Genomic DNA, 21,096 nt, shown 5'->3' with positions numbered 1-21,096 from the left:
AGGGAGGGAGAGAGCGAGAGAGAGGGGAGGAAGAGAGAGAGAGAGACGGGAGGGAGGGAAAGAGAGAGAAGGGAGGAAGAGAGAGAGAGAGAGAAGGGAGGGAGGGAGAGAGAGAGAAGGAGGAAGAGAGAGAGAGAAGGGAGGGAGAGAGAGAGAAGGGAGGGAGAGAGAGAGAAGTGAGGGAGAGAGAGAAGGGAGGGAGAGAGAAGGGAGGGAGAGAGAGAAGGGAGGGAGAGAGAGAGACGGGAGGGAGAGAGAGAGAGAGAAGGGAGGGAGGGAGGGAGAGAGAGAGGAGGGAGGGAGAGAGAGAGAGAGGAGGGAGGGAGAGAGAGAAGGGAGAGAGAGGAGGGAGAGAGAGAAGGGAGGGAGAGAGAGAAGAGGGAGAGAGAGAGAGAGAAGGGAGGGAGGGAGAGGAGAGAGAGAGGGAGAGAGAGAGGAGGGAGGGAGGGAGAGAGAGAGGAGGGAGGGAGAGAGAGAGAAGGGAGGAGAGAGAGAGGAGAGAGGAGGGAGGGAGAGAGAAGGGAGAGAGAGAGGAGAGAAGGGAGGGAGAGAGAGAGAGAGAAGGAGGGAGGGAGAGAGGAGGGAGGGAGAGAGAGAGAAGGGAGAGAGAGAGAGAGAAGGGGGGTAGGGAGAGAGAGAAGGGAGGGAGAGAGAGAGAAGAGAGAGAGAGAGAGAGAGAGAGAGAGAGAGAAAAGGGAGGAAAGGAGAGAGAGAAGGGAGGGAGAGAAGGGAGAGAGAGAGAAGGGAGAGAGAGAGAGAGAGAAGGGAGAGAGAAAAAGAAGGGAGAGAGAGAGGAGAGAGAGAAGGGAGGAAGGGAGAGAGAGAAGGGAGGGAGAGAGAGAGAGAAGGGAGAGAGAGAGAGAAGGGAGGGAGGGAGAGAGAAACTTGCTGCTGCCCTGTTTTTACTGTCAAAGGGGCTCTGATGAATGTACACACATCTCTCCTAATTTTCCTTCTGCTCATCTGTCTGTTTGGACCAGCAGCACCCCAGCTAGCGATCTATTAGTCTGTCTGCCAGCACAACATCGGAGTGGGTGAGTACTTTTTCATAGAAACAATATGATCTGTTGTTCTCCTCTTTTTCCATCTATTTTTCTATTCTTTCTGCTCTTAGAGTTTGAAGTTAGAGCTAGAGACTGGAAGAGACTGCAGTTTTGGGAGCATATAAACTATTGAGAGTTTAAATTAAAGACAGAGACTTTGAGGCAGAGAGTGTATATGGAGTATATAGAGTGTGTATAGAGAAAGTTGTTCAGGGTTTCATTAAACTGGACCAGGTTTCTCCTAGTTGTATTTATTTGTTTCAGAGTGGGTCAGTTCTGTCGGGGTGCATTTCATAGTTTACAGTGTGTGTGGGTGTGTTTCATAGTTTACAGTGTGTGTGGGTGTGTTTCATAGTTTACAGTGTGTGTGGGTGTGTTTCATAGTTTACAGTGTGTGTGGGTGTGTTTCATAGTTTACAGTGTGTGTGGGTGTGTTTCATAGTTTACAGTGTGTGTAGGTGTGTTTCATAGTTTACAGTGTGTGTGGGTGTGTTTCATAGTTTACAGTGTGTGTGGGTGTGTTTCATAGTTTACAGTGTGTGTGGGTGTGTTTCATAGTTTACAGTGTGTGTGGGTGTGTTTCATAGTTTACAGTGTGTGTGGGTGTGTTTCATAGTTTACAGTGTGTGTGGGTGTGTTTCATAGTTTACAGTGTGTGTGGGTGTGTTTCATAGTTTACAGTGTGTGTAGGTGTGTTTCATAGTTTACAGTGTGTGTGGGTGTGTTTCATAGTTTACAGTGTGTGTGGGTGTGTTTCATAGTTTACAGTGTGTGTGGGTGTGTTTCATAGTTTACAGTGTGTGTGGGTGTGTTTCATAGTTTACAGTGTGTGTGGGTGTGTTTCATAGTTTACAGTGTGTGTAGGTGTGTTTCATAGTTTACAGTGTGTGTGGGTGTGTTTCATAGTTTACAGTGTGTGTGGGTGTGTTTCATAGTTTACAGTGTGTGTGGGTGTGTTTCATAGTTTACAGTGTGTGTGGGTGTGTTTCATAGTTTACAGTGTGTGTGGGTGTGTTTCATAGTTTACAGTGTGTGTGGGTGTGTTTCATAGTTTACAGTGTGTGTGGGTGTGTTTCATAGTTTACAGTGTTTGTGGGTGTGTTTCATAGTTTACAGTGTGTGTGGGTGTGTTTCATAGTTTACAGTGTTTGTGGGTGTGTTTCATAGTTTACAGTGTGTGTGGGTGTGTTTCATAGTTTACAGTGTGTGTGGGTGTGTTTCATAGTTTACAGTGTGTGTGGGTGTGTTTCATAGTTTACAGTGTGTGTGGGTGTGTTTCATAGTTTACAGTGTGTGTGGGTGTGTTTCATAGTTTACAGTGTGTGTACAGTGGGTGTGTTTCATAGTTTACAGTGTGTGTGGGTGTGTTTCATAGTTTACAGTGTGTGTGGGTGTGTTTCATAGTTTACAGTGTGTGTGGGTGTGTTTCATAGTTTACAGTGTGTGTGGGTGTGTTTCATAGTTTACAGTGTGTGTGGGTGTGTTTCATAGTTTACAGTGTGTGTAGGTGTGTTTCATAGTTTACAGTGTGTGTGGGTGTGTTTCATAGTTTACAGTGTGTGTGGGTGTGTTTCATAGTTTACAGTGTGTGTGGGTGTGTTTCATAGTTTACAGTGTGTGTGGGTGTGTTTCATAGTTTACAGTGTGTGTGGGTGTGTGTTTACAGTGTGTGTGGGTGTGTTTCATAGTGTGTTTCATAGTTTACAGTGTGTGTGGGTGTGTTTCATAGTTTACAGTGTGTGTGGGTGTGTTTCATAGTTTACAGTGTGTGTGGGTGTGTTTCATAGTTTACAGTGTGTGTGGGTGTGTTTCATAGTTTACAGTGTGTGTGGGTGTGTTTCATAGTTTACAGTGTGTGTGGGTGTGTTTCATAGTTTACAGTGTGTGTGGGTGTGTTTCATAGTTTACAGTGTGTGTGGGTGTGTTTCATAGTTTACAGTGTGTGTGGGTGTGTTTCATAGTTTACAGTGTGTGTGGGTGTGTTTCATAGTTTACAGTGTTTGTGGGTGTGTTTCATAGTTTACAGTGTGTGTGGGTGTGTTTCATAGTTTACAGTGTGTGTGGGTGTGTTTCATAGTTTACAGTGTGTGTGGGTGTGTTTCATAGTTTACAGTGTTTGTGGGTGTGTTTCATAGTTTACAGTGTGTGTGGGTGTGTGTTTGTGGGTGTGTTTCATAGTTTACAGTGTGTGTGGGTGTGTTTCATAGTTTACAGTGTGTGTGGGTGTGTTTCATAGTTTACAGTGTGTGTGGGTGTGTTTCATAGTTTACAGTGTGTGTGGGTGTGTTTCAGTTTAGTTTGGGTGTGTTTCAGTTTACAGTGTGTGGGTGTGTTTCATAGTTTACAGTGTGTGTGGGTGTGTTTCATAGTTTACAGTGTGTGTGGGTGTGTTTCATAGTTTACAGTGTGTGTGGGTGTGTTTCATAGTTTACAGTGTGTGTGGGTGTGTTTCATAGTTTACAGTGTGTGTGGGTGTGTTTCATAGTTTACAGTGTGTGTGGGTGTGTTTCATAGTTTACAGTGTGTGTGGGTGTGTTTCATAGTTTACAGTGTGTGTGGGTGTGTTTCATAGTTTACAGTGTGTGTGGGTGTGTTTCATAGTTTACAGTGTGTGTGGGTGTGTTTCATAGTTTACAGTGTGTGTGGGTGTGTTTCATAGTTTACAGTGTGTGTGGGTGTGTTTCATAGTTTACAGTGTGTGTGGGTGTGTTTCATAGTTTACAGTGTGTGTGGGTGTGTTTCATAGTTTACAGTGTGTGTGGGTGTGTTTCATAGTTTACAGTGTGTGTGGGTGTGTTTCATAGTTTACAGTGTGTGTGGGTGTGTTTCATAGTTTACAGTGTGTGTGGGTGTGTTTCATAGTTTACAGTGTGTGTGGGTGTGTTTCATAGTTTACAGTGTGTGTGGGTGTGTTTCATAGTTTACAGTGTGTGAATGTTAAGAGTGTTATCCCAGAGTGTTTTTATTTGTAAGTGTCAGTGGATACATACCTACCTGGATCCACTTGATCTACACTGTGCATCAGTGGAATAGAGAGAGAATGTGTGTGTGACTGACCCATCTTAGACCTAATCTTCCCTACTTATTATTGTGACCACATGGACACAGCACAACAGTGTGAGCTGTCAGCCAGGGACTCGGGGACAGACCATTGTTTTCCTCCTTCAAAACAGCAGAACCCAATGTTTCTGGACCGAGGTGTGCCTCTGCTCTCCAAATCTGGGCTTAGTTTACTTGTCAGTTTATTGTAGTAATGTCATTCATAGCTGGGGGTGTTTTTGTTTTGTTATTTGTTGTTGATTTAGATCCCCATTAGCTTTTGCTGAAGCATCATCTATTCTTCCTGGAGTAGAACCACTCAACACGACAAGTTACAAAACACTGATAGAATGATAGACAAGAATAGTTGGGGAAGGTCATACACTTTTTCAGTTTGGGTGTGTGTGTGGGGGGAGGGATCTGCTTTAATATTACAGATAGATTGTAGTTTCCATTAATGTAATTGTCACTTCCAATCCCCCATATACAGTGTATATATAAATAATATTTTACTTATATTATTTCCCACTAACCCTACCACCCCTCCCCTAATTGGAGTAAACTAATGGACAACAATATTTAGGCTTCTACTTCCAGCTCATACACACTATACCCATTTTACAGACACAGTATATTGTACAATAGTTATCTTCTGTTTGTTTTTAGTCCCATCCTTCAGCAACCCTTAACCCCTCCCATCTATCTCTGAACACCATCCAGTTTTGATTTCAATTTGCCATATATTTTTAGTTCTGAACGCAGCTTGTTACCGTGGCAGCAGGCAGGCAGGCAGCACCACGTTAATGAACAGGTACCATGCTACAGCGACAGTACATTTAGTGCTACATGATGTGAACATTTCAGAGAGGGATCAAACTGTTTAGATAGAGTCCATGTTGTCTTTTCAACCCATCATGTTGTTCTGGACTGTGTGTCTGTTCTGAACTGTGTGTCTGTTCTGAACTGTGTGTCTGTTCTGGACTGTGTGTCTGTTCTGAACCGTGTACGTGTGTGTGTCTGTGTGTGACTGAATAATCACAGGTCAGTCCCACTGCTCTTTTCAGTGCATTGGTCTTGGCATTGCACCTGTGTGTGTCTGTGTTTTGTGTGTTTGTGTGTGTGTATGCATGTGTGTGTGTATGCATGTGTGTGTGTATGCATGTGTGTGTGTATGCATGTGTGTGTCTGTGTTTTGTGTGTTTGTGTGTGTGTGTGTATGCATGTGTGTGTCTGTGTTTTGTGTGTTTGTGTGTATGCATGTGTGTGTGTTGCATCTGTGGCACTTCTGGCATCTCTCGCTTTCTCTAAGTCAGTGAGTTAGTCAGTCAGTCAGTCAGTCAGTCAGTGAGTTAGTCAGTCAGTCAGTTAGTCAGTGAGTTAGTCAGTCAGTTAGTCAGTCAGTGAGTTAGTCAGTCAGTTAGTCAGTCAGTTAGTTAGTCAGTGAGTTAGTCAGTTAGTCAGTCAGTTAGTCAGTGAGTTAGTCAGTCAGTGAGTTAGTCAGTCAGTTAGTCAGTCAGTTAGTCAGTCAGTCAGTTAGTCAGTCAGTGAGTTAGTCAGTCAGTCAGTCAGTCAGTTAGTCAGTCAGTTAGTCAGTCAGTTAGTTAGTCAGGGAGTTAGTCAGTTAGTCAGTCAGTTAGTCAGTGAGTTAATCAGTCAGTCAGTTAGTCAGTCAGTGAGTTAGTCAGTCAGTTAGTCAGTCAGTTAGTCTTTCAGTCAGTCAGTCAGTTAGTCAGTGAGTTAGTCTGTCAGTCAATTAGTCAGTCAGTCAGTCAGTCAGTTAGTCAGTCAGTCAGTCAGTCAGTTAGTCAGTCAGTCAGTCAGTCAGTCAGTTAGTCAGTTAGTCAGTTAGTCAGTCAGTTAGTCAGTCAGTTAGTCAGTCAGTGAGTTAGTCAGCTAGTCAGTCAGTCAGTTAGTCAGTCAGTTAGTCAGTCAGTCAGTTAGTCTGTCAATCAGTCAGTCAGTCAGTCAGCAGGTCAGTCAGTCACATCTGGCCATCTGGAAAACCTCACTGTCCTCACTGAGTCAGTTAGAGTAGCACCACTCTGCTCTCTGTCTCAGCACAGCGTTGCTCCGCCCGGGAGTAATGTACTGTGTCTCAGCACAGCTTTGCACCGCCGGGGAGTAATGTACTGTGTCTCAGTACAGCATTGCGCCGCCCGGGATTAATGTACTGTGTCTCAGCACAGCGTTGCTCCGCCCGGGAGTAATGTACTGTGTCTCAGCACAGCGTTGCTCCGCCCGGGAGTAATGTACTGTGTCTCAGCACAGCATTGCTCCGCCCGGGAGTAATGTACTGTGTCTCAGCACAGCGTTGCTCCGCCCGGGAGTAATGTACTGTGTCTCAGTACAGCGTTGCGCCGCCCGGGAGTAATGTACTGTGTCTCAGCACAGCGTTGCTCCGCACCGGAGTAATGTACTGTGTATGTTTCTTTGGAGAGACGGATAGAGACAGAGACACTTCTACATAGAGCGGTATATTTCCCTGTATATTTGCTATTGCAGGAGGCCTACCATGTCAACACACGGCAACACTTTTCTATCTTTCTTTTACGACCGGCAAATGTTAGAAAAATATATTTTATTTAGCAAATGTAAAAGTACATTGCTATTAATAGTTGTATATGGGATTAATTTAGACAGGCTGTCTCACTGATGTCTTTAAGACTAGATTTTTATGGGTTTTTGTTGTTGGGGAATTACCTAACGGGCTGGGCTTATGGCTTGATGTGTTATGCATTACTAAAGACCATGGCAACCACAGCAGCCCCCTAACAAACGTACTGCAGATTTATATTGAGTGTCTGACGGAATGCTAGTTAACACGTCCAGGGACACGACAGACTGGGCTGTGGAGGCTAAGGTAATCACACACAGTACACACATCAAAAATACAGGACTCTGCTTTACACCCACACACACCCACACACCCACACACCCACACACACACACACACACACACACACACACACACACACACACACACACACACACACACACACACACACACACACACACACACACACACACACACACACACACACACACACACACACACACACACAGTACACACATCAAAAATACAGGACTCTGCTTTACACCCACACACACCCACACACCCACACACACACCCACACACACACACACACACACACACACACACACACACACACACACACACACACACACACACACACACACACACACACACACACACACACAGTACACACATCAAAAATACAGGACTCTGCTTTACACCCACACACACCCACACACCCACACACCCACACACACACACTCACACACACACACACACACACACACACACACACACACACACACACACACACACACACACACACACACACACACACACACACACACACACATACACACACACACACACACACACACACATACACACACATACACACACACACACCCAGTACACACATCAAAAATACAGTACTCTGCTTTACACACACCCACACACCCACCCACACCCACACACACAAAGTCAAGAGAGAGAAAGAATGTCACACACCAGTCTAGTCAAAATAACAATGGGAAAACCTTTACAGTAATTGCTAGTTATGTTTGTTGTCCCTTGAATCCAGGGGAGGGTTCAGGCTTTTAAAAAGATGCCACGTATCATCCTAACTATATCAAAACAACATTGTCACTGCACAAGAGGGAAAGCTCGATTAAATCAATACCCAGTTTGTTATGTTATGTATTTATTGGTCTACTTTTTTAAATAAATTGTTTCTCACATTTGGACATCCCATGGGAATGTGTGTGAGTCAAAATCCCCAGGATATTTCACTATTTCATCACTCTGACATTAAACAGACCGTTTGTGAGACACGACTTTGAGGCATAAATCTGGGAGTTGTTGATTCCTGTCTCTGGCAGGAATTTCTATAGCAATTAACTTCCATGTGGTATAGGGAGGGGTTAGGAGGGGGTAGGGAGGGGTTAGGAGGGGGTAGTCAGGTGGTTTTAGGGGAACAAGGGGGCTCCTCTCCTCATAACTACACTAGAATTAAAAGGGAAACTATCGGCTCACGATTTCCTGTGTCTATTTTTGCAGGTGTGCAGCTCTGATTATGTGAGAGGGATGACAATCACTCCAACTTTGTTAACTTTATATACTAATGAACTCTTCAGTAATTACTACATTACACTGGTAGTGGTACATTTTCTCTAGAGATTGAAATAGTAACTATTGACTTCTTATATCCTTTTACATATTCACACCTCAGCCTCTCTCTCTCTCTCTCTCTCTCTCTCTTTCTCTTGCTCGCTCTGTGTGTCGCTGTCTCTTTCTCTCTCGCTCTGTCTGTCTCTCTCTCTCTCTTTCTGCCTCTCTGTCTATCTCTCCCTCTCTCCATCTGTCTCAAAAAGTCTATATGTTTCCACTATGTTCCACCTCTCTGTTCCACCTCTCTGTTCCACCTCTCTGTTCCACCTCTCTGTTCCACCTCTTTGCCATATCCTAGTGTTGTGTTCTCTTTAGTGCTTTCTTGAAGCCCTTAATGCCTCAATGTTAAGCAGCTCTGACTCCACAGCCTTCTCTATTCTCTGACTGTCCCACAACATCATGGAAAGGATGTGACTTCATCACAGTCACACTGACTGTTTTATGTCTCTGTGTGAGTTCTAGATTGTTCCATATTATTTTCCTGCCAGTCAACACAATATGTTCCATCCACCAAAATAGAGCTAAAACATGTTTTCCCATAGGTACTCAGTACTGTATGTGAAGATGTTGGATTGATGTATGGTGTTGAAAAAAAGGCTTAATTATCTGTTGACACTCCCTGGCATACACATCCAAAGACAATACCTTTCTCGTTGAATGACAAATGATGATATATTCAAGTAGTAGTAGGTAGTTATTATTATGGAGTGACGTTGTTGTAAGAAAAATATGCATCTGTGTTGCCAGGCTTGTAGAAGAACCCACGTCAAGTTAGTTTGACATGATGGAATGTAACGACAGTTCAGAGGCAGTGTGTGACAGTATGGAGGCAGTGTGTGACAGTATGGAGGCAGTGTGTGACAGTATGGAGGCAGTGTGTGACAGTTCAGAGGCAGTGTGTGACAGTATGGAGGCAGTGTGTGACAGTATGGAGGCAGTGTGTGCCAGTATGGAGGCAGTGTGTGACAGTATGGAGACAGTGTGTGACAGCATGGAGGCAGTGAATGACAGTATGGAGGCAGTGTGTGACAGTATGGAGGCAGTGTGTGACAGTTTAGAGGCAGTGTGTGACAGTATGGAGGCAGTGAATGACAGTATGGAGGCAGTGTGTGACAGTATGGAGGCAGTGTGTGACAGTTTAGAGGCAGTGTGTGACAGTATGGAGGCAGTGTGTGACAGTATGGAGGCAGTGTGTGACAGTATGGAGGCAGTGTGTGACAGTATGGAGGCAGTGTGTGACAGTTCAGAGGCAGTGTGACAGTATGGAGGCAGTGTGTGACAGTATGGAGGCAGTGTATGGAGGTGACAGTATGGAGGCAGTGTGTGACAGTTCAGAGGCAGTGTGTGACAGTATGGAGGAAGTGTGTGACAGTATGGAGGCAGTGTGTGACAGTATGGAGGCAGTGTGTGACAGTTCAGAGTCAGTGTGTGACAGTTCAGAGGCAGTGTGTGACAGTATGGAGGCAGTGACAGTTCAGAGGCAGTGTGCGACAGTATGGAGGCAGTGTGTGACAGTTCAGAGGCAGTGTGTGACAGTTCAGAGGCAGTGTGTGACAGTATGGAGGCAGTGGATGACAGTATGGAGGCAGTGTGTGACAGTATGGAGGCAGTGTGTGACAGTATGGAGGCAGTGGATGACAGTATGGAGGCAGTGTGTGACAGTATGGAGGCAGTGTGTGACAGTATGGAGGCAGTGTGTGACAGTATGGAGGCAGTGTGTGACAGTATGGAGGCAGTGTGTGACAGTATGGAGGCAGTGTGTGACAGTTCAGAGGCAGTGTGTGACAGTTCAGAGGCAGTGTGTGACAGTATGGAGGCAGTGTGTGTATGGAGGCAGTGGATGACAGAGGCAGTGTGTGACAGTATGGAGGCAGTGAATGACAGTATGGACAGTGTGACAGTATGGAGGCAGTGTGTGACAGTATGGAGGCAGTGTGTGACAGTATGGAGGCAGTGTGTGACAGTTCAGAGGCAGTGTGTGACAGTTCAGAGGCAGTGTGTGACAGTATGGAGGCAGTGTGTGGATGACAGTATGGAGGCAGTATGTGTGACAGTATGGAGGCAGTGTGTGACAGTATGGAGGCAGTGTGTGACAGTATGGAGGCAGTGTGTGACAGTGACAGTATGGAGGCAGTGTGTGACAGTATGGAGGCAGTGTGTGACAGTATGGAGGCAGTGTGTGACAGTATGGAGGCAGTGTGTGACAGTATGGAGGCAGTGTGTGACAGTATGGAGGCAGTGTGTGACAGTATGGAGGCAGTGTGTGACAGTTCAGAGGCAGTGTGTGACAGTATGGAGGCAGTGTGTGACAGTATGGAGGCAGTGTGTGACAGTATGGAGGCAGTGTGTGACAGTTCAGAGGCAGTGTGTGACAGTATGGAGGCAGTGTGTGACAGTATGGAGGCAGTGTGTGACAGTATGGAGGCAGTGTGTGACAGTTGGAGGCAGTGTGTGACAGTTCAGAGGCAGTGTGTGACAGTATGGAGGCAGTGTGTGACAGTATGGAGGCAGTGGATGACAGTATGGAGGCAGTGTGTGACAGTATGGAGGCAGTGAATGACAGTATGGAGGCAGTGTGACAGTATGGAGGCAGTGTGTGACAGTATGGAGGCAGTGTGACAGTATGGAGGCAGTGTGTGACAGTTCAGAGGCAGTGACAGTTGAGGCAGTGTGTGACAGTATGGAGGCAGTGTGTGACAGTATGGAGGCAGTGGATGACAGTATGGAGGCAGTGTGTGACAGTATGGAGGCAGTGAATGACAGTATGGAGGCAGTGTGTGACAGTATGGAGGCAGTGTGTGACAGTATGGAGGCAGTGTGTGACAGTATGGAGGCAGTGTGTGACAGTTCAGAGGCAGTGTGTGACAGTATGGAGGCAGTGGATGGATCAGCTGTCAGTCTGTCAGGGGTAATGTCTAGGTGCCCGTAACAAGTTGCTGTATAGGGAAGGGACTCTGAGCTGATTAACTGTGTTTACCATATCTATTTCACACCCAGCCAAGACTTTCCCCACTACAAGGTCATGTTACACTCTCTTATACCATGGCATTGTTGAATACTCATTTCTGATTGGTTTAAAAAGCAATCTAGAGCTTGCATTATCTTAAGCCCGGAGGGGGTGTGGTATATGGCCAATATACCACGGCTAAGGGCTGTTCTTACGCACAATGCAACGCAGAGTACCTGTATACAGTCCTTAGGCATGATATGTTGGCCGTACACCACAAACCCTCGAGGTGCCTTAATGCTATTATAAACTGGTTACCAACGTAATTAGAACAGTTAGAGCATGTTTTGTCATACCCGTGGTATATGGTCTGATATACCATGGCTGTAAGACAATCAGTATTCTGGGCCCACTCAGTTTATAAACTCTTTTATACCATGGCATTGTTGTGTACTCGTTTCTGATTGGCTTGAGGGACATTCTAGAGCATGCATTATTTCCCTGTAATGCACGGTATAATTGCACGGTATAAAGGACATGAAGTTCATTCTTACATGTTCTATTATTGAGGTTGCTTTTGATCATAATCTTTTTGGAATGGTTTATGAAACCTGTTTGATCTTTATCCATATGTAACATGTCCTTAAAGTGGTCACATGTGATTAGAACATTCTAGAGATGAATGTTCCAGACTTTTGGAAAACAGAATATGTTGACTAGGTTTGGTTATTGCCCAGCAGGACTTTTGTTGTTGTTGAAACATGTAAAACTTGATTGAAATAACATCCTTACAACCAGTTAACAACATGTTGTGTCAATCAGTTAGACCTAGTTCTAATCTGATTGTTGTAAACTGGTTGTTATTATGACATTTCAACCAGCTTGGTGATCCTTTAGGAGTGCACCACTGTATGTGGGATCCTAACCATGACCTATGACCCATGACCCATGACTGAAGCTTCCGCCTCAGGTTCACATATACTTCACAATGTTGCCCTTGCATTAGAATTCTAATAGTTGCTGTAACTCAGACATGGTTTATGATGTTTCATTTACATTTTGGTTATTATTAGTCAAAAAAGATGTGCATCATTGGTAACAACAGACAGGAGAAGGCAAGTCTGTGACTTTTCTCAAATAATTTTCTTTCTCTGTGGCAAATGCAATGAAATGAACACTTATGACAGATTCTGGAGCGACGCCCGAGACAACATTTTCCTCCACAATTAACAAATCACCAAATAATGGAATTTCCCATGGAAGAATGGTGCCGCATCCCTCCAATAGAGTTCCAGACACTTGCATAAATTTATGCCAAGGAGCATTAAGGCTGTTCTGGAGGCTCGTGTTAGCCCAAAGCATTATGTTGGTGTTTCCTTTATTTTGGTAGATGCGCCGTGTAATCACTAGCAGTGGTTTGGTTTCTATCTGTTCAGTAGAAACCACTGGTTGGGTGGTGCAGTATGGCTTCCTGAGATGTTGTGATTTATTTGTTATGTTTCACTGCAGCAGTCAATGCTAGAGGGGTTCCAACGCATTGGTTAAGACACAATTGTTGTTTTGCTCACAGAGGATTTGATACCCTTTATTTGACAGACATTCAACCTGTGGGAACAATTTGCTCTCTCTCTCTCTCTCTCTCTCTCTCTCTCTCTCTCTCTCTCTCTCTCTCTCTCTCTCTCCTCTCTCTCCTCTCTCTCTCTCTCTCCTCTCTCTCTCTCTCTCTCTCTCTCTCTCTCTCTCTCTCCCTCTCTCTCCTCTCTCTCTCTCTCTCTCTCTCTCTCTCTCTCTCTCTCTCCTGAGCTCTCTCTCTCTCTCTCTCTCTCTCTCCTCTCTCTCTCTCTCTCTCTCTCTCTCTCTCTCTCTAACTCTCCCTCCCCTCCTCTCTCTCTCTCTCTCTCTCTCTCTCTCTCTCTCTCTCAATTTCAATTCAATTTAAATTTAAAGGCATGGGAAACATATGTTAACATTGCCAAAGCAAGTGAACTAGATAATAAACATAAGTGAAATAAACAATACAAATTAACAGTAAACATTACACCCACAACAATTCCAAACAATAAAGACATTACAAAGTTAATGTACAAAAGGGAAAATAAATAAACAGAAATACGGGTTGTATTTACAATGATGTTTGTTCTTCACTGGTTGCCCTTTTCTTGTAGCAGCAGGTCACAAATCTTACTGCTGTGATGGCACACTGTGGTATTTCGCCCAATAGATACGAGAGTTTATCAAAATTGGATTTGTTTCAAATTCTTTGTGTATCTGTGTAATCTGAGGGAAATATGTGTCTCTATGGTCATACATTTGTCAGGAGGTTAGGAAGTGCAACTCAGTTTCCACCTCATTTTGTGGGAAGTGTGCAACTTCCCCGCCTACAGCGGCCTTTCTCAATAGCAAGGCTATGCTCACTGAGTCTGTACATAGTCAAGACATTCCTTAAGTTTGGGTCAGTCACAGTGGTCAGGTATTCTGCCACTGTGTACTCTATTTAGGGCCAAATAGCATTCTAGTTCACTCTGTTTTTATGTTAATTCTTTCCAATATGTTTTCTCATGATTTGAATCTGAATTTGAATCTAAATGTGTTGCTGTCCTGGGGCTCTGTGGGGTCTGTTTGTGTTTGTGAACAGAGCCCCAGGACCAGCTTGCTAAGGGTGTGTCACGCCCTGGTCGAAGTATTTTGTGTTTATCTTCATGTATTGGGTCAGGCCAGGGTGTGGCATGGGGTTTTTGTATTGTGGTGTGTAGGCAGCCATATTCTTTGAGTTTGTCGTGGATGATTGTCCTTAGTGTCTTCGTTCCTGTCGCTGTGTTAGTTGACACAAGTATAGGCTGTTTCGGTTTTCGTTACGTTTATTTGTTTTGTAGTGTTTGTATTGATTCGTGTTTATGTTTTGTTGATTAAACATGGATCGCAATCTACACGCTGCATTTTGGTCCGATCCTTGTTCCACCTCTTCGTCAGAGGAGGAGATAGAAGAGAACCGTTACAGGGTGCTCTTCTCCAGGTTCATCTCTCTGTAGGAATTGGCTTTGTTATGGAAGGTTTGGGAATCGCTTCCTTTTAGGTAGTTGTAAAATTCAACGGCTCTTTTCTGGAATTTGGTCATTAGTGGGTATCGGCCTAATTCTGCTCTGCATGCATTATTTGGTGTTTTACATTGTACACAGAGGATATTTTTGCAGAATTCTGCATGCAGAGTCTCAATTTGGCGCTTGTCCCATTTTGTGAATTATTGGTTGGTGAGCGGACCCCAGACCTCACAACCTTAAAGGGCAATGGGTTCTATAACTAATTCAAGTATTTTTAGCCAGATCCTAATTGGTATGTCAAATGTTATGTTCCTTTTGATGGCATATAAGCCCCTTCTTGCCTTGTCTCTCAGATTGTTCACAGCTTTGTGGAAGTTACCTGTGGCGTTGATGTTTAGGCCGAGGTATGTATCGTTTTTTGTGTGCTCTAGGGCAACGGTGTCTAGATGGAGTTTGTATTTGTGGTCTTGGCGACTGGACCTTTTTTGGAACACCATTATTTTGGTCTTACTGAGATTTACTGTCAGGGCCTAGGTCTGACAGAATCTGTGCAGATCTAGGTGCTGCTGTAGGCCCTCCTTGAATGGGGACAGAAGCACCAGATAATCAGCAAACAGTAGACATTTGACTTCAGATTCTAGTAAGGTGAGGCCGGGTGCTGCAGACTGTTCTAGTGCCTTCACCAATTTGCAGATATACAGGTATATGTTGAAGAGGCTGGGGCTTAAGCTGCATCCCTGTCTCTCCCCCCGGCCCTCTGGATAGAAATGTGTGTTTTTTTTGCCAATTTTAACCGCACACTTGTTGTTTGTATGCATGGATGATATAATGTTGTATATTTTCCCCCCAATACCACTGTCCATCAATTTGTATAGCAGGCCCTCATGCCAAATTGAGTCAAGCTTTTTTGAAATTGTCTCGTGTGCTCCCTCTTTGGCCTCTAGGTCACCAGGCTGCTCGTTATGGCGCAAACCTGTCACCATCGTTATGTGCACCTGCGCGTCATCAGACTCACCTGGACTCCATCACTTCCCTGATTACCTTCCCTATATATGTCACTCCCTTTGGTTCCTTCCCTATATATGTCACTCCCTTTGGTTCCTTCCCTATATATGTCACTCCCTTTGGTTCCTTCCCCAGTCGTCATTGTTTCTGGTACAGTTTCATGTCTGTGAGTTGTTCGTCTTTTGTATTATGTTCCATTTATTTGATTAAAACACTCACTCTCTGAACTTGCTTCAAGACTTTCAGCGCACATCGTTACAGAAATCAACAAAACACGAGAAGACTTTGCCTTTGTTTTGTTTGTTTATTAATTAGGGTGTGCTCTGTTGTACGGTAATTTGTTAAAAAGCCAATTTGACATTTGCTCAGTACATTGTTTTCACCGAGGAATTGTACAAGTCTGCTGTTAATGATAATGCAGAGGATTTACCCACGGTAGTTATTGGGGTCAAATTTGTCTCCATATTTGTGGATTGGGGTGATCAGTCCTTGGTTCCAAATATTGGGGAAGATGCCAGAACTAAGGATGATGTTAAAGAGTTTAAGTATTGCCAATTGGAATTTGGGGTCTGTATATTTTATCGTTTCATTGAGGATACCATCAACACCACAGGCCTTTTTGGGTTGGAGGGTTTGTATTTTGTCCTGTAGTTCATTCAATGTAATTGGAGAATCCAGTTGGTTCTGGTAGTCTTTAATAGTTGATTCTAAGATTTGTATTTGATCATGTATATGTTTTTGCTGTTTGTTCTTTGCTATAGGACCAAAAAGATTGGAGGGTGGTTAACCCATACATCTCCATTTTGGATAGATAACTCTTCATGTTTGTTTATTGTTTTCCAATTTTCCCAGAAGTGGTTAGAGTCTATGGATTCTTCAATTACATTGGGCTGATTTCTGCTTTGCTGTTCCTTCTTTTTCCGTAGTATTCTTCTGTATTGTTTTAGTGATTCACCATAGTGAAGGTGTAGGCTCAAGTTTTCTGGGTCTCTATGTTTTTGGTTGGACAGGTTTTTCAATTTCTTTCTTAGGTTTTTGCATTCTTCATCAAACCATTTGTCATTGCTGTTAATTTTCTTCCATTTTCTGTTTGAAATTCTTTGATTTGATAGGAAAGGTGAGAGGTCAAATATACTGTTTAGATTTTCTACTGCCAAGTTTACACCTTCACTATTACAGTGGAACGATTTGTCCAGGAAGTTGTCTAAAAGGGATTGAATGTGTTGTTGCCTAATTGTTTTTTGGTAGGTTTCCACACTACATTCCTTCCAATTATAGCATTTCTTAATATTACTCAGTTCCTTTGGCTTTGATGCCTCATGATTGAGTATTGCTCTGTTCAAGTAGACTGTGATTTTGCTGTGATCTGATAAGGGTGTCAGTTGGCTGACTGAACGCTTTGAGAGACTCTAGGTTGAGGTCAGTGATAAAGTAGTCTACAGTACTACTGCCAAGAGATGAGCTATAGGTGTGCCTACCATAGGAGTCTCCTCGAAGCCTACCATTGTCTCTGTACAGTCCCAGCGTGCAACAGAGCTGCAGGAGTTGTGACCCATCTTTGTTGGTTATGTTGTCATAGTTGTGCCAGAGGGGGAGGGAATGCTGTCACCTCCATGTAGGTGTTTGTCCCACTGTGTACTAAGGGTGTCAGGTTCTTGTCCAGTTCTGGAATTTAGGTCGCCACAGACTAGTACATGTCCCTGGGCCTGGAAATGATTGATTTTCCCCTCCAGGATGGAGAAGCTGTCTTCATTAAAGTATGGGGATTCTAGTGGGGGGATATAGGTAGCACACAGGAGGACATTTTTCTGTTGAGATCATTTCCTTTTGAATTTCCAGCCAAATGTAAAATGTTCTTGTTTTGATTAATTTAATAGAGTGAGTTAGGTCCGCTCTATACCAAATTAGCATACCCCCTGAGTCCCTTCCCTGTTTCACACCGGGTAGATTGGTGGATGGGACTACCAGCTCTCTGTAACCTAGAAGGCAACCTGTGGGTCCATCACCTTTCTGATTTCTTTGGTGAAGTCCAGGTTCCTTACTTTTTAGGCAAAAGGCAGATGACCTCATGACCTTGGATATTCCAGGATGAGATTGTGAAGGCTTTGTGTTCCATAAAATGTTGTTAGTCATGTGGTTTGGCTTCAGGCCAGTAAGTGTGAGTAGAGCCTGCTGAGCATCTGGTACATGCCATTGGCTTGGGCTAGTGTAAGAGTGGGGGTTGGACCTGATAGCCTGATCACAGCCTGGGCGTATGTGTGACTTTCATGTTGAGGCCCTCTTTGTGGGAGTGGGGTGCTTAGGGTGGGCAGGAGTGGTGTAGGTCTAATCTGAGGGAGCCTAAATGGGGTGTGGACATGGTTGACTTGGGGGGTTTGTGGATGTGGCTGTTGGTGCTGTGGTCTGGATCTAGTTCTCTCTCTATGTGTTTCTATTCTCTCTCTCTTTCTTTTTCTCACTCTTTCTCACTACATCACTGCTGAGGCATCACTCTTCTCCAACCCAGAGTAACTCCCTCCCTCTCTCTCTATCCTTGCCTTATCGTAACCTAGCCTAGATTCATTTAATTTCATACATGTACAAATCAAAACCAATCAATCAATCAGTCTCATTAAGCACGTTGAGAGGTATTTCCAGAATGGACAGAAAGAAAGTCAACTGATCCATTAGTCACCTGACAAAGATGGAAAGTCCCTGATCTGGTAATAATCCCACCCATCCTGTCTGTCTGTCTGTCTGTCTGTCTGTCTGTCTGTCTGTCTGTCTGTCTGTCTGTCTGTCTGTCTGTCTGTCTGTCTGTCTGTCTGTCTGTCTGTCTGTCTGTCTGTCTGTCTGTCCTGTCTGTCTGTCTGTCTGTCTGTCTGTCTGTCTGTCTGTCTGTCTGTCGTCTGTCTGTCTGTCTGTCTGTCTGTCTGTCTGTCTGTCTGTCTGTCTGTCTGTCTGTCTGTCTCCATTCCAACCTCCCTCCCTCCCAGGGTCTGTCCCTGTCTGTGCCCCCAGGCTCAGGGGAAGTGGGGAGGTCCTCAGTTCCCGTTTGGGCCAGGGCTGAGGGAGATGGATGAGGTCACCCCGAATTCCCCAACATCCAGTATAACCACAAACCGCCACTCTGTTCCACGACAAAGCGGGCCCAGCTTACAACAGGACCCGGGCAATAGGCCCCAACATAAAAACACAAATGGCTGGTCTGTAAAAAGCAGCCCGGCTGATGTGACACATTAAAAGATGCTGGCGCCACGTCTTTTATTAATTCATTATTGTGTTTGGGGGAGGAGAGGGGAAAGAGAGGGGAAGACATGGGAAAGAGAGGGAAGGAAATGGGGAGAAAGGGGAGGAGAGGGGAAGGAAGGGGAAGAGAGGGAAGGAAAGGGTAGGAGAGGGGAAGAAAGGGGAAGAGAGGGGAGGAAAGGGGAAGAGAGGGGAAGGAGGGGGAAGAGAGGGGAAGGAAGGGGAAAAAGGAAAGGGAGGGGAAGAGCGGGGAAGGAGGGGAAGAGAGGAAAGGAAAGGGGAAGAGAGGGGAAGGAAGGGGAAGAGAGGGGAAGGAAGGGGAAGAGAGGGGAAGGAAGGGGAAGAGAGGGAAGGAAAGGGGAGGAGAGTGGAAGAGAGGGGATGAGAGGGGAAGGGAGGGGAATTCTAACAATTCTGGATTGTTAGTATAATCTCTCTTTATTTTGTGACCTGTTTCTCCCTAATATTCCCTCTTTCTTTATTTTATTGACTATTTATCTATTTATTGAGATACAGGTAAAGGCCAAATTAAGTAAATGAGGGATGCATAGTGTTGTGAAAGCAGGTGCTTCCACACAGGTGTGGTCCCTGAGTTAATTAAGGAATTAACATCTCATCATGCTTAGGGTCATGTATAAAATACCCAGTTGTCCATTATTCTGTCTACCATGGCTAGAAGAAGAGACCTCATTGACTTTCAAAGAGCTGTCTCAAAGGAGCATAGGGGGTTTGAATGTGTGTGTGTGTGTGTGTGTGTGTGTGTGTGTGTCAGTCACCAGATCTCAACCCTGTTGAACACTTATGGGAGATTTTGGTGAATTTCTCATGGAGAAATGGTGTCGTATCCCTAGAGTTCCAGACACTTGTAGAATCTACGCCAAGCAGCATTGAAGCTGTTCTGGCGGCTCGTTGTGGCCCAACGCCCTATTAAGACTTTATTTCCTTTATTTTGTGTGTGAATACAGAAAGACACTGTCACCACTTGACTGATGTGGTTTCCTCCAGATCTGTAGGATCAGGTAGGTTTGGTTCCTCCCAGCAGACTCACTATGTCTGTGACTCTCTAAGCCCAGGACTTCGTCCCAAATGGCACTCTAGTCCATATAAAGTGCACCATGGCCCATAGGGCTCTGGTCCAATGCAGTGCACGATATAGTGAAGAGGGTGCTAGTTCAGACACAGCCCATCACATCAGATCTGTTGGAGGTCTCTGTCTCATGGGTGAATTGATGTGGTGCTGTTTCTGTCTCCTCCAGACTTCCTCTGGGATAATCTGCAGCACATGCCTGGCCCTGGCATATGTGTGTGTGTGTGTGTGCATGTGCGTGTGTGTGTGCGTGTGTGTGTGTGTGTGTGTGTGCACCCTGTGCTGTGTTAGTGCTTTAACAATCCTCCATCAAATCTTTCTCCTCTCCCAGCTCTGATGGTCTTTATGGGCCGAGTTCATGAGGTTGATACTCATACGGGGCACACACACACACACACACACACACACACACACACACACACACACAGATTATTATGGGGCTGTGTTTGTAGAAGTTGTAGTTTTTCCAGTCTGGACCTCTTCCCCTATTAGAGAGTTGGCAGTTTGGAGGCTGTCTTGGCAGCATGGGGTTGGTGCCTAAAGTTGCTCCTTCCTGAGACATTGCCACCCGATCCTTGCTGCATGTCTCCCTACCTGCCTGCCTCCTTCCCTCCTTCCCTCCCTCCCTACCTACCTGTCTCCCAGCCTCCCTCCCTCCTTCCCTACCTGCCTGCCTCCTTCCCTCCCTCCCTACCTGTCTCCCTACCTCCCTGCCTCCCAGCCTCCCTCCCTCCCTACCTGCCAGACTCCCTGCCTGCCTAACTGCCTGGCTGCCTCCTTCCCTCCCTCCCAACCTGTCTCCCTCTGTCCCTACCTGTCTCCCTACCTGTCTCCCTACCTGCTTGCCTCCTTCCCTCCCTACCTGCCTGCCTCCCTACCTGTCTCTCTACCTGCCTGCCTCCTTCCCTCCATCCCTACCTGTCTCCCTACCTGTCTCTCTACCTGCCTGCCTCCTTCCCTCCATCCCTACCTGTCTCCCTACCTGTCTGCCTCCTTCCTTCCCTCCCTACCTGTCTCCCTGCCTCCTTCCCGCCCTCCCTACCTGTCTCCCTGCCTGCCACCCAGTCTCTCTGAAAGCCTCTGAAAGCCTGCCTGCCTTGCCTGCCTCTGCCTGCCTGCCTGCCTGCCTGCCTGCCTGCCTGCCTGCCTGCCTGCCTGCCTGCCTGCCTGCCTGCCTGCCTGCCTGCCTGCCTGCCTGCCTGCCTCTGCTCTGGAGACACATGTGGAACAGTTTACTTTAATGGAACTCTAAATTAGTGGTGGTTTGAAGTTGCCTGCAGCACTAGAGTGTAATTAACTGGCTCTGTTGAAAGAGAAAGAGTCAGAAAGAGAGGAGTAGAGAGAGAGGAGGAGAGAGAGAGAGGAGAGAGAGAGAGGAGGAGAGAGAGAGAGGAGTAGAGGAGGAGAGAGAGAGAGAGAGAGAGAGAGAGGAGAGAGAGAGAGGAGAGAGAGAGAGAGAGAGAGAGAGAGAGAGGAGTAGAGAGAGAGAGGAGAGAGAGAGAGAGAGA

At 45.4% G+C, this 21,096-nt stretch overlaps 1 protein-coding gene across 1 annotated transcript in view; it reads left to right on the top strand.

Moving 5' to 3' along the window:
- The first annotated feature begins 883 nt into the window (after window positions 1-883).
- LOC112235473 (retinoic acid receptor gamma-A) overlaps window positions 884-21,096 on the top strand; it is a 113,279-nt gene continuing 93,066 nt past the window's right edge. Inside the window, exon 1 of the mRNA XM_042299624.1 lies at window positions 884-1,034. The gene's annotated coding sequence lies outside the window, so the exon portion shown is untranslated. The remainder of the gene's footprint in view (window positions 1,035-21,096) is intronic.

The sequence above is a fragment of the Oncorhynchus tshawytscha genome, linkage group LG16 (assembly GCF_018296145.1).
Source record: "Oncorhynchus tshawytscha isolate Ot180627B linkage group LG16, Otsh_v2.0, whole genome shotgun sequence".
Lineage (NCBI taxonomy): Eukaryota > Metazoa > Chordata > Actinopteri > Salmoniformes > Salmonidae > Oncorhynchus > Oncorhynchus tshawytscha.
The sequence above is the reverse complement of the archived record's forward strand: the minus strand, read 5'-3'. Positions and strand labels throughout refer to the sequence as shown.